This window comes from Lepidochelys kempii, chromosome 5 (genome assembly GCF_965140265.1).
Source record: "Lepidochelys kempii isolate rLepKem1 chromosome 5, rLepKem1.hap2, whole genome shotgun sequence".
NCBI lineage: Eukaryota > Metazoa > Chordata > Testudines > Cheloniidae > Lepidochelys > Lepidochelys kempii.
In genome coordinates this window covers 81,791,169-81,802,006 of record NC_133260.1, presented here as the reverse complement: position 1 = coordinate 81,802,006, position 10,838 = coordinate 81,791,169, and the positions used below count along the sequence as shown (strand labels likewise).

General features: G+C 37.7%; 1 long non-coding RNA gene across 1 annotated transcript in view; it reads right to left on the bottom strand.

Moving 5' to 3' along the window:
• Nucleotides 1-7,411: 7,411 nt before the first annotated feature.
• Nucleotides 7,412-10,838, bottom strand: part of LOC140911567 (uncharacterized) — a 29,667-nt gene continuing 26,240 nt past the window's right edge. Inside the window, exon 3 of the long non-coding RNA XR_012159046.1 lies at nt 7,412-7,493. This is a non-coding gene — a long non-coding RNA (uncharacterized lncRNA). The remainder of the gene's footprint in view (nt 7,494-10,838) is intronic.

Here is a 10,838-nt window from a genome sequence, read left to right as displayed (position 1 = left end):
CCACTGACTACCTTTGGCAGGGAGCTGCCTAGCGTCCTGGCTTCTGTGAATCCCATTTTAGAGGTCTGTCTTATTTGCTGTATAAGGAGCCTGAGTGCTTAACTTAGGCTTTCTAAATCTCAGTGATTTTTCTAGGCACTAGCATCCTAAACTCCTTCAGGAATCTGAGCCAGAGACTAGAACATTCCCAAAGAATCCATTCCAAATTTTACATAGAGCAAGTGCATGCTTGGTGCTTCAGATAATACAATTGATGGAACATGAACATATGGCTGGACAGTAACAGCAGCAAGGATGGAGGAAAGCAGCATGAGACAGAGTACTGGACCGAGAATCAGGAAACCTGGATTCTGTTACTGTCCTACACTTTTACCCTGGGCAAGTTCATCTACATAAAGAAACTACTGTGAAATAGGGATGGGTGGGAATTTAGATAGCTATTCCACAATAGCCTCCCATGTGGATACTCTTATTTTGCACTAAGATTGCACTGCAATTTAATCCAGTTCCAAAAGTTAAAGTTAATTAAACTACACATGGACACTTTGTCTACATGGCAGGGAAAAAAAAGCGTGTTCTTAACTTGTTTGCTAACTGGGCTTTAAGAAATGGCACTGAAGACAACAGCTCAGCTTTTAACTTTTGTTAGTAAAGTTCAGTCCCTGAACTGCTAGCCAAAATTAAAAAGCTGAGCTGCCATATCTTCACTGCCATTTTTAAACCCCAATTAACATTTCTTTCTTGCAGCGCAGACATATTCTCAGTGTGGAATAGGAGTGTCCACAGCATGAGCTATTCCAGGCAACTTCCTCAAGTAGCTAAGACCTTAAACCCTGTAGCTCAGATTTCTCAGTCTCTGAAGTACAAATGACTTCAAATGGAAGATGAAGAGACTCCACATCTTGCAGCACTAGCCCTACTTACCCTCACTGCTACTCAGAGAGAAATGGAACTTGGCTTTTATCATAGCATAGCTTTGACTTCTATAGTGCCATGGTTATTCCTATATTAGATGTCTAATTCAATAGTATTTAACTGGTTTTCACTAATATACATAATTGGTCATTTCTTTTCCCTAAGTGTACCATTTATTTCTAATATAAGATAGTGAATGGAATCAGTAATAACAACAGGTAGTAAAATACTGCATGAACAATGAGAATATTAAATTGCTTTTCCCAAGTGTTGGCACTAATACTGTTTGCAGATTGTTTAAGTAAAAGTCATGACAAGTTTAAGAAATCATGCACTTAAATTTAACTCTAGGGAAAATAAAGAGCCAGGAAGTACGGGAGAACCGTTGTAATAAATATTACCTTTTGCCAATTAGCTGCAAAGAATGATTGAGCTATTTACTCTTGAGATAGTCTTTCCTAAAATGTGCATGTGTTCAGATCCACGTGGCAATTGTTAGTACTGCAATTTAAATACTGCAGTATGAAATTACCTGGAACCAGTTATTTAATACTAGCTTTGGATATATTGTCATGGAAGCTGTATTAAAATTCAAACCTGCTCCTGGGAAGAGTGACTGAAATATACACTAGTGAAAGCCCATCTGAGGCTTTGCAAGTATATCTAGTGATACTGATATTATCATTCTTTAACTAGTTTCCAAGAAAGCTACTCATGCTTCCAATGTGGGAACTCTCCAGAAGTGCTTATTGCAGTAAGAGCCAAGAGTGTGAACCATGGAGAGTGGTTATCTTTTGTTGCTGATCGCTATTGCTATTTGCTTTCCATTATTAGCATTCTTGTTAACTGTTCCTTAGAGGATACAGCATTTAAGCATTAATGTATTTTATATGCACTACAAACACTTTGGGCTATATAATATGCTGAAATAGTGTATTTTGCGTGGTCACCAAGTGAATAAGATTTAATTATTTTTTTTTAGGGGGAAAAAAAGAGTACCAAATTCTGAGCTCATTTTCCTATGTAAATTTTAGGTAACTCTACTGATGATACAGTGGGCACAAATTAAGATTCTTACCTTTTTACCAGTAGAGAAGATATAGCAAGCTTGGGTCAATATTCTCTATCCTTATAATGGGGCATATGGCTAGAACCAGGAATATCTTTAAACAACAACAAAAAAAAAATCCATTAACTGCACATACTATATTCCAAAGTTACACTGGTATAAATTAGCTCAGAATCTGTCCGCAGTTATTTTAACACCCACCCACACTTAATGCTAGTGTCTTTTCATTTTAAAATGATCTCTAAAAGTGATGGGACGTGATTAGCTATAAGCTAATGTAAAATGTCGATCCCCTAGAAACCTATAAAAACAATAATGCATGCAGTTAAAAGCAAGTTGAGAATCTCCCTGTTATCTAAAGGAAGTTGCAATATTATACATGTGTTGGCAAACTGGAGTAAAGTTCTGGGCCACACAGTAGCCTGGTCCCACCAACAAGAAATCGGTCCATTGCTGAGTGGTAATCTTTACCTACAGCGAGCAAGCAATGCTGTGTCAGAGTTGTGTGTTTGTTGCTGGGGTTTGTTTGGTTTTTACACACACACCACCTCCCCCCCACCCCACCCCACCCCCAGCTGAGCGGCTGAATTTTACATTAAAGCAGAAATTGTAAAATGCACAAATGTATAATAATCTGTTCAAAAGCTGCTATAAAATTGCAAAGGTCTTTTCAAATGTAGGCATTATCCTGATTTTACAGATTGACAGGCTTAGGAAATTGAGGCACAAAAATGTTAAGTCACAAGACAACCTAGGACTGGAGTCAGGACTCCTAGGCTCCTGCTGCACTCACTGGATCAATTCCTACATTGGGTAGGGAATAGTAATTTACAAGTATGTCAGGTTTTTAATGCTGGATGAATTTTTAAATCCTAGGGCTAAAGAGACTCCTGTATATGAAACACAATTACAATGTGGAGGTTTTGTTAGATATCCATCAATGGCAGCACCATATCAATCATTGCCAGCTTTCCAGGTCACAGAATCAACAATATCATCAGAATTCCTCCTTCATCTCATGTTATTTCTAGCCCCAAAATTCACTCTAAGATCTTGTCAGCATCCCTAACTATTTACCCACCCCCGAGGGAAAATCTATTAGGAAGTTGCCAGAACGCTATTTCAATTCCTGTGTCAGATAATGAACTCTGGGGAGGGGAGCTGAATTGTACCCGAGAAGATTTACTAGTAACAACAGGATCAAGGAAAGGCGCTGAAGCCCCTTTAAGTATTTCGTTTTGGACCAATGCACCAGGCTGACATCTGAGTACTACATGCATGTCCTCCAGGCCTACAGTACTTGGAATAAATACATTCTGGGCCAGCAGAAAAGCCAGAACTCTGCACATCTGTTCTAAATTTAATTTTCTTCCACTCCCATTAAAGTCCTAAACACCAGGTTGAATTTGGAATAGAAACTCTGGTGGATATAAATTTTCATCACTTGGAACTGTGCACGCTTCTGTGAGCCCGGCGCTTCCCTCAAGATTTTTTTCTGGGAGACACTTTTCAGCATGGCTGCTTTGCACCATTCTTCTATTTCTGCAATCCAACCTTATTTGGAGCAGTAACTTCATTGCAGCTTTCCATGTCCTATCCTGCCGTTCTAGGCTAAAGTGGTAGATGTGAAGAGAGGCTTTTAATTAATAAAAATATGTTGGCATCATGTAGGTTTTTAACATCCTGGTGGCTGGATCCTGCATCACTGAAATCAATAGGACCTTCACCATTGACTTACATAAGCCCAGGCCCCTAGTTCTCTCTGTATGGGGATGACGACAGGAAAAGTTCATATTTCCGTTATATTCTTCTAGAAATACGCTCACCATTAATAAAAGTAATCCTCTTTAGTGTTAGCTACTGCCAACCTGAGTTTCAACTGGACGGAGCAGGCTGTCAAAAGACTATCAATATTCTTCAGCAACACCAAAGGATTTTAATCAGAACAGTGAAGTAATTTTAATTAGTGGAAAATGTAAATGCTTTCATGGACTGCTAGAATGGTACTTTAATCTGTTAGTACAGTATCTATTTTTAAGAGTAAAGTTATTTTATTTATTACTATCATCAGCATGCTTATAATTCTAATGGTTTGCAGGGTCAAGATTTAATTAACTCCGGGCAAAATTTGGATATCTGTGATAAAAGTTGGAGGTAAATATCTGGATTTCAAGGCTTTTAGGCCCAAATCAAAGGTATTTAGGCACCTAACTTGCAGGAGAGCAACCAAACCGGATCTAAGACGAAAGATTTGAAAAAGTCAGACATGTTTAGTCTTGAGAAAAGACGACTGGGGGGCATGGGGGGGAAGAAGCCTCATAACAGTCTTCAAATGTGCTAAAGGACTGTTATAAAGAGACCAGTGATCAATTGTTCTCCATATCTACTGAAGCTACGACAAAAAATAAGGGGCTTAATCTGCACCAAGGGAGATTTAGGTTAGATATTAGGAAAAACTTTCTAACATAAGCTCTAGAATAGGCTTCCAAAAGAGGTTGTGGAATTCTCGTCACTGGAGGTTTTTAAGAACAATTTGGACAAACACCTGTCAGGGACAGTTTAAGCATACTTGGTCCTGCCTCAGCACAGGAGGCTGGACTGGATCACTTTGAGGTCCCTTGCAGCCTGACATTTCTATGCTTCTGTTATTTAAGGTGTTATTTAAAGTATTTAAAGTTGAACCACCACGCAGGTACAAGACTGATTTTTTTAATACCCTCATTACTCAGCTAAATCAAAACAGATTTTCATCAGGCCACTGAAAGTCATCAGCTTTGTCAATGGTTTATCTTCTTGCCTAATTTAAATTTTCTACATAGAGTTTGGAACAACAGCTGATCAAGAGATCTCTCACATATTTTATTTATGAAGTGAGCTGTAGCTCACGAAAGCTTATGCTCAAATAAATTGGTTAGTCTCTAAGGTGCCACAAGTACTCCTTTTCTTTATAGGCAAAGTATTGTTTTCACTCAGCACTTACTTTAAAACAACAAAATAACTGCTTCATTCTTTCTCCTCCTTTTATCTTTCTGGAAAACCTGGAAAACTTCAGCCAAAAAATGAAAGTCTGAGAAAGTTATGAACAACTGATACAGGGCAATTTATAATGAAAACATTTAAGCAGCATGGGGCTACCATTACATCTATAATGCCCTAGTCAAGAGATGGTGGTAGGAATGTGATGAATGGGCAATAGCCATCTACAAATATCTGAAGTTTAATTCTTCATCCTTGATGTTAACATTTAACAAAATACAATGGGTTATTTAGTAGGATATAAATATAAGTAATATGGTGACATTATTCAACAAAAACTTTCCGTTGTTTATCAGAAAAAATTTCCTGACAGGCCTTTGAGTGTGCACGATCACTTGTGTGTACAAATGATAGTTTCTATGTGCAAATAAACTGCAATCAATTTTGCATGTGTACACAAATATGAAAGAAAATACAATTGATAATGCATTAAGAATGACTGTGCAAGTGCTTTTTGATGGAAAACTGAATGCACCCAAATGCAACTGGATATACAAGCCTATGAATATTTGTCAACTCTAGTTTTAAAAGGGTCAATTCTCTGAAAATCTAGTTTGGGGAACAACATATATTGGCAGGGGAAGGATACACTAGGACTTCTCTCCTACAGACCATCTCTAACTGCTATAAATCTATATTTTCAAGGCCATTAACTAGGACACAGTAGGCACCACTAAAGTCTTTTTTCTTTAATGCATATTATGTATAAGGCCCTTCCTTTTTGGTTTTTATTTTTTCCCGGGGAATTTAATCAGTGTTTATTACTACAATAACAAAAACAGATGAAAATTGGTGCAAAAGCTATTGATTTTTCTGGGTAAATATTGGGGTTTATTTTGGTGGGTGGAAGGACAGGGGAAAAAAGTATTCAGTAGATTAATGCTTTGATGAACACAATTCAATGTGGTTTGCTGCAGAACTAAAACAACTCAAAACACAATGCCACCTCTCACTTTAAGAAAACAATACATCTCTAATCCCCAAATAAAATTTTTCATTTGAATAAACAGTTTACTGTTGTAGACTTAGAACTATTAGCCTATAAATATTTACATTTAATAATTGGGCCACACCATTTGCAGCGCATACACTCAACTTCATCCTTTTATCCTGTTTTTGTTTTTTAAAACTTTTGAATACTTCCTTGTGTTCTAGAACATGTTCTGATACAGATTTTCATTTTCTTCCCATTTTAGTGTTTCAAATCTGTGAACTGTTATCCGCTAACTGGTTAAAACGTGTACATGGTTGGCATGAGATTCATCAATACTCTCAGATGTGCACGCACTACAGAGCTTGCGTGCATGCCTGTTTGTTTATTGTGTGCATCTTCTAGACTAATACATAGCCTTATTTCAACAGGCAGCTTTGCATATACACCGACTACTGTATTATTGTAATACACATATTTCATGCAATGTATTGTATTTTCCTAATAAAACAAGTTATTTTATATATACATGAATGATACAAAAATAGGGTGAAAATCGGGGAGGGGAAGAATACTTTTTGTAAAACCCGGGATTTTTTTGGTAAAAATTGGTTTAAACTGAAAATGAAGGAGCTTAATTATGTGCCAGCTCTCATTGCATTTCAAATGGCTTTAAGAGATTTTGAAATAGTAAATGTTTTCCCCTCCCCCCATTTTTTGCAGTGTGTGGATGATCTGTTATTCATCTTGTTTGCTTATGTTTTTTCCTTATTACCAAAGAAAGTGTTGAAAAAAGCAGCAAGGCTAACGTGTACTGGCTGCCTCTACAAATAGCAGAAAATGAATGCTTCGAAAACAGCACATATTAGTCATTCTGGTTAGTGAAGAAAGCACCCAATTAACTTTTAGTATGTAATGTAGACACCTTCCCAAAGAAAACATGAACATGCTTTATAGACAGAAAGGGCCTGAGCCTGTACCATTGACATGAGTGGAAATTTTGGCATTAGCTTCAATGGGAGCAGGATCAGAGCCAGAGTTCTTAAAAACAGTAATGAAAGTTTAAGACATGATTCCAGAAAAACACAAGTCAAGGGAAAGTTATCATCAAGATGATTACTGCTGTCTAGTTTGTGTGAATTTGTGTTACGAAACAAGAGCAAAGGCCGTGAATGAAGAGTTAAAAAGTAGGAGAAGAACGTGTGTCCACTCACTTTAAAAGGTCAGTAGCCCAACCTAATCTTCACCAGCAGAGCTACTCAGACCCACAGGATCGCCAATGGGGGCTCAGTATGGGAAGTGGTCAAATAGCATTATAGCCATTGTCTACTAAAGGTAAGTCTTCTGCAAATACTGCTCAAACTATTTCCCTTTCTAGGAATTGTTTCTGGTCTGAGTTATGTATGTAACACAGAATTTCCATCAGAATTTGTATATAAAATACAGAAGTATAACTCACTGGATCAGCCTCTTTCAGGTTAGCCACCTCTCAAATGGGACCACATAGTGCATCATACTTCAATGGTCAAGAAGAGGGGAATACTGAAACAACAAATATTAATTTTAGGGAACACTGATTAGGCAATTTAGTGTCCCTCTCTCCTGCATACAAAAAAACAAGGAGAAGGATAAGCAGAAAAAGGAAAACCATCTTAAAGATACTTTTTCCCAGGCCCTCAAAACATTCAAGGGGATTAGGATTAGGATGTAAGGGAAGAATCAGTGATGCTCAAGATCCTCTCAAAATCTACAGTTGTACATACAGTCAAAGAAATGGAAGTTTCTGCTAAAATGATCAGCCACTAAATAATTTAATGTTATTTATATGGTCATCATTAGCCTTCAGGGACAATATGCTACAGAGGAAAAGGGGGCAGTTCACACTTCTTAGAGATAAGGGCAGAAATAATCTGCAAACTCAGTAAAATAGCACTTCTACTGGTCAGATTAAAAAAAAAATTTAAATCATTAGGACTATAAATAACTCAAATAAAAGCTTTGATTCAGCAGAAATTGATTGGGTCAAAAAGGAAGGCTAGTACACACCATTATTTACTAGCTCAGCCAAAGAAACTTCCCTTTTACATACAGGCACATTGTAATCTAGACACCCCTACATCACAACAAAATACTCACGGAGTTTTCATATCCGAAGGCTTCAGTTTTATGCTTGATCATTAAATTACAGTGTACACCGTCTGATTTGTTGTCAGGCACTGATATTTAGTCACCAGTGAGAAAATTACCTGAACTTCTTGTGCCTATTAAAAATTTAAAGCTAACAAGCAACATATGCCCCCTGAATACTTATACAGTAATAAATCCCACCTCAAACAGATGCATTACTGTATATATGGAAGCCTGAAAACTATTCTCCATAAGTAATAAGAACATAAAAACGGCCATATTGGGTCAGACCAAAGATCCATTTAGCCCAGTATCCTGTCCTCTGACAGTGGCCAATGCCAGGTGCCCCAGAGGGAATGAACAGAACAGGTAATCATCAAGTGATCCATCCTGTCGCCCATTCCCAGCTTCTTGCAAACAAAGGCGAGAGACACCATCCCTGCCCATCCTAGCTAATATGCATTGATGGACCTATCCTCCATGAATTTATCTAGTTCTTTTTTGAACCCTGTTATAGTCTTGGCCTTCACAACATTCTCTGGCAAGGAGTTTCACAAGTTGACTGTTCGTTGTGTGAAAAAATACTTCCTTTTATTTGTTTTAAACCTGCCGCCTATTAATGTCGTTTGGTGACCCCTAGTTCTTGTGTTATGAGAAGGCGTAAATACTTATTTACTTTCTCCACATCGGTCATGATTTTATTGATCTCTATCATATTCCCCCTTAGTCATCTCTTTTCCCAAGCTGAAAAGTCCCAGTTTTATTAATCTCTTTCATATGGCAGCCGTTCCATACGCCTAATAATTTTTGTTGCCCTTTTCCAATTCCAGTATATCTTTTTTTGAGATGGAGCAACCACATCTGCACACAGTATTCAAGGTGTGGGCATACCATGGATTTATATAGAGGCAATATGACATTTTCTGTCTTATGATCTATCCCTTTCCTAATGATTCCCAACATTTTGTTAGCTTTTTTGATTGCCGCTGCACATTGAGTGGATGTTTTCAGAGAACGATCCACAATGACTCCAAGATCTCTTTCTTGTGTGGTAACAGCTAATTTAGACCCCATCATTTTATATGTATAGTTGGGATTATGTTTTCCAATGTGCATTACTTTGCATTTATCAACATTGAATTTCATCTGCCATTTTGTTGCCCAGTCACCCAGTTTTGAGAGATCCTTTTGTAGCTCTTCACAGTCTGCCTGGGAATTAACTATCTTGAGTAATTTTGTATCATCTGTAAATTTTGCCACCTCACTGTTCAACCCTTTTTCCAGATCATTTATGAATATGTTGATTATTATGAATATCTGGGCCCAGTACAGACCCCTGGGAGACATCACAATTTCTCTCTCTCCAGTCTGAAAACTGATCATTTATTCCTACCCTGTGTTTCCTATCTGTTAACCAGTTATCAATCCATAAGAGGACCTTCCCTCTTATCCCATGACAGCTTACGTTGCTTAAGAGCCTTTGGGGAGGGACCTTGTCAAAGGCTTTCTGAAATCTTAGTACACTATATTCAATGGATTCCCCTTGTCCGCATGCTTGTTGACCCCCTCAAAGAATTCTAGTAGATTGGTGAGGCATGATTTCCCTTTACAAAAACCATGTTGACTCTTCCCCAACAAATTGTGTTCATCTAGGTGACTGACAACTTTGTTCTTTACTATAGTTTCAATCAGTTTGCTCAGTACTGATATCAGGCTTACCGGCCTGTAATTGCCGGGATCACCATTGGAGCCCCTTTTAAAAATTGGCGTCACATTAGCTATTCTCCAGTCATTTGGTACAGAAGCTAATCTAAATGATGGGTTACAGACTATAGTTAGTAGTTCTGCAATTTTTTGCATTTGAGTTCCTTCAGAATGCTTGGGTGAATACCATCTGGTCCTGATAACTTATTAGTTTAGTTTATCAATTTGTTCCAAAACCTCCTTTAATGACACCTCAGTCTGGGACAATTCCTCAGATTTGTCACCTAGAAAGAATGACTCAGGTTTGGGAATTTCCCGCACATCCTCAGCTGTGAAAACCAATGCAAAGAATTCATTTAGTTTCTCCACAATGGCCTTATCGTCCTTGAATGCTCCTTTAGCATCTCGATTGTCCAGTGTCTCCACCGGTTGTTTAGCAGCCTTCCTGATTCTGATATACTTAAATTCTTTGCTATTACTTTTTGAGTCTTTGGCTAGCTGTTCTTCAAATTCTTTTTTGGCTTTCCTAATGATATTTTTACACTTCATTTGCCAGAGTTTATGCTTTCTATTTTCCTCACTAGGATTTAATGATTTAAGGATTTTAATTTCCACTTTTGTGCTGGAAATGGCCCAACTTGATTATCATACACATTGTAAGGAGAGTAATCACTTTAGATAAGCTATTACCAGCAGGAGAGTGGGGTGGGGGGGAGAAAAAACCTTTTGTACTGGTAAACACCCATTTTTTCATGGTTTGTGTGTATAAAAAGATCTTCTGTACTTTCCACAGTATGCATCTGATGAAGTGAGCTGTAGCTCACGAAAGCTTATGCTCAAATAAATTGGTTAGTCTCTAAGGTGCCACAAGTACTCCTTTTCTTTTTGCGAATACAGACTAACACGGCTGTAACTCTGAAACCTTTTGAAAAGATACGTTTTTGCCTCTTCCTGCATCTTTTAACTTTGTTGATTAGCCACAGTGGCATTTTTTTGTTCTCTATGTTTTTTAATTTGGGGTATACATTTAAGTTGAGCCTCTATTATGGGTCTTTA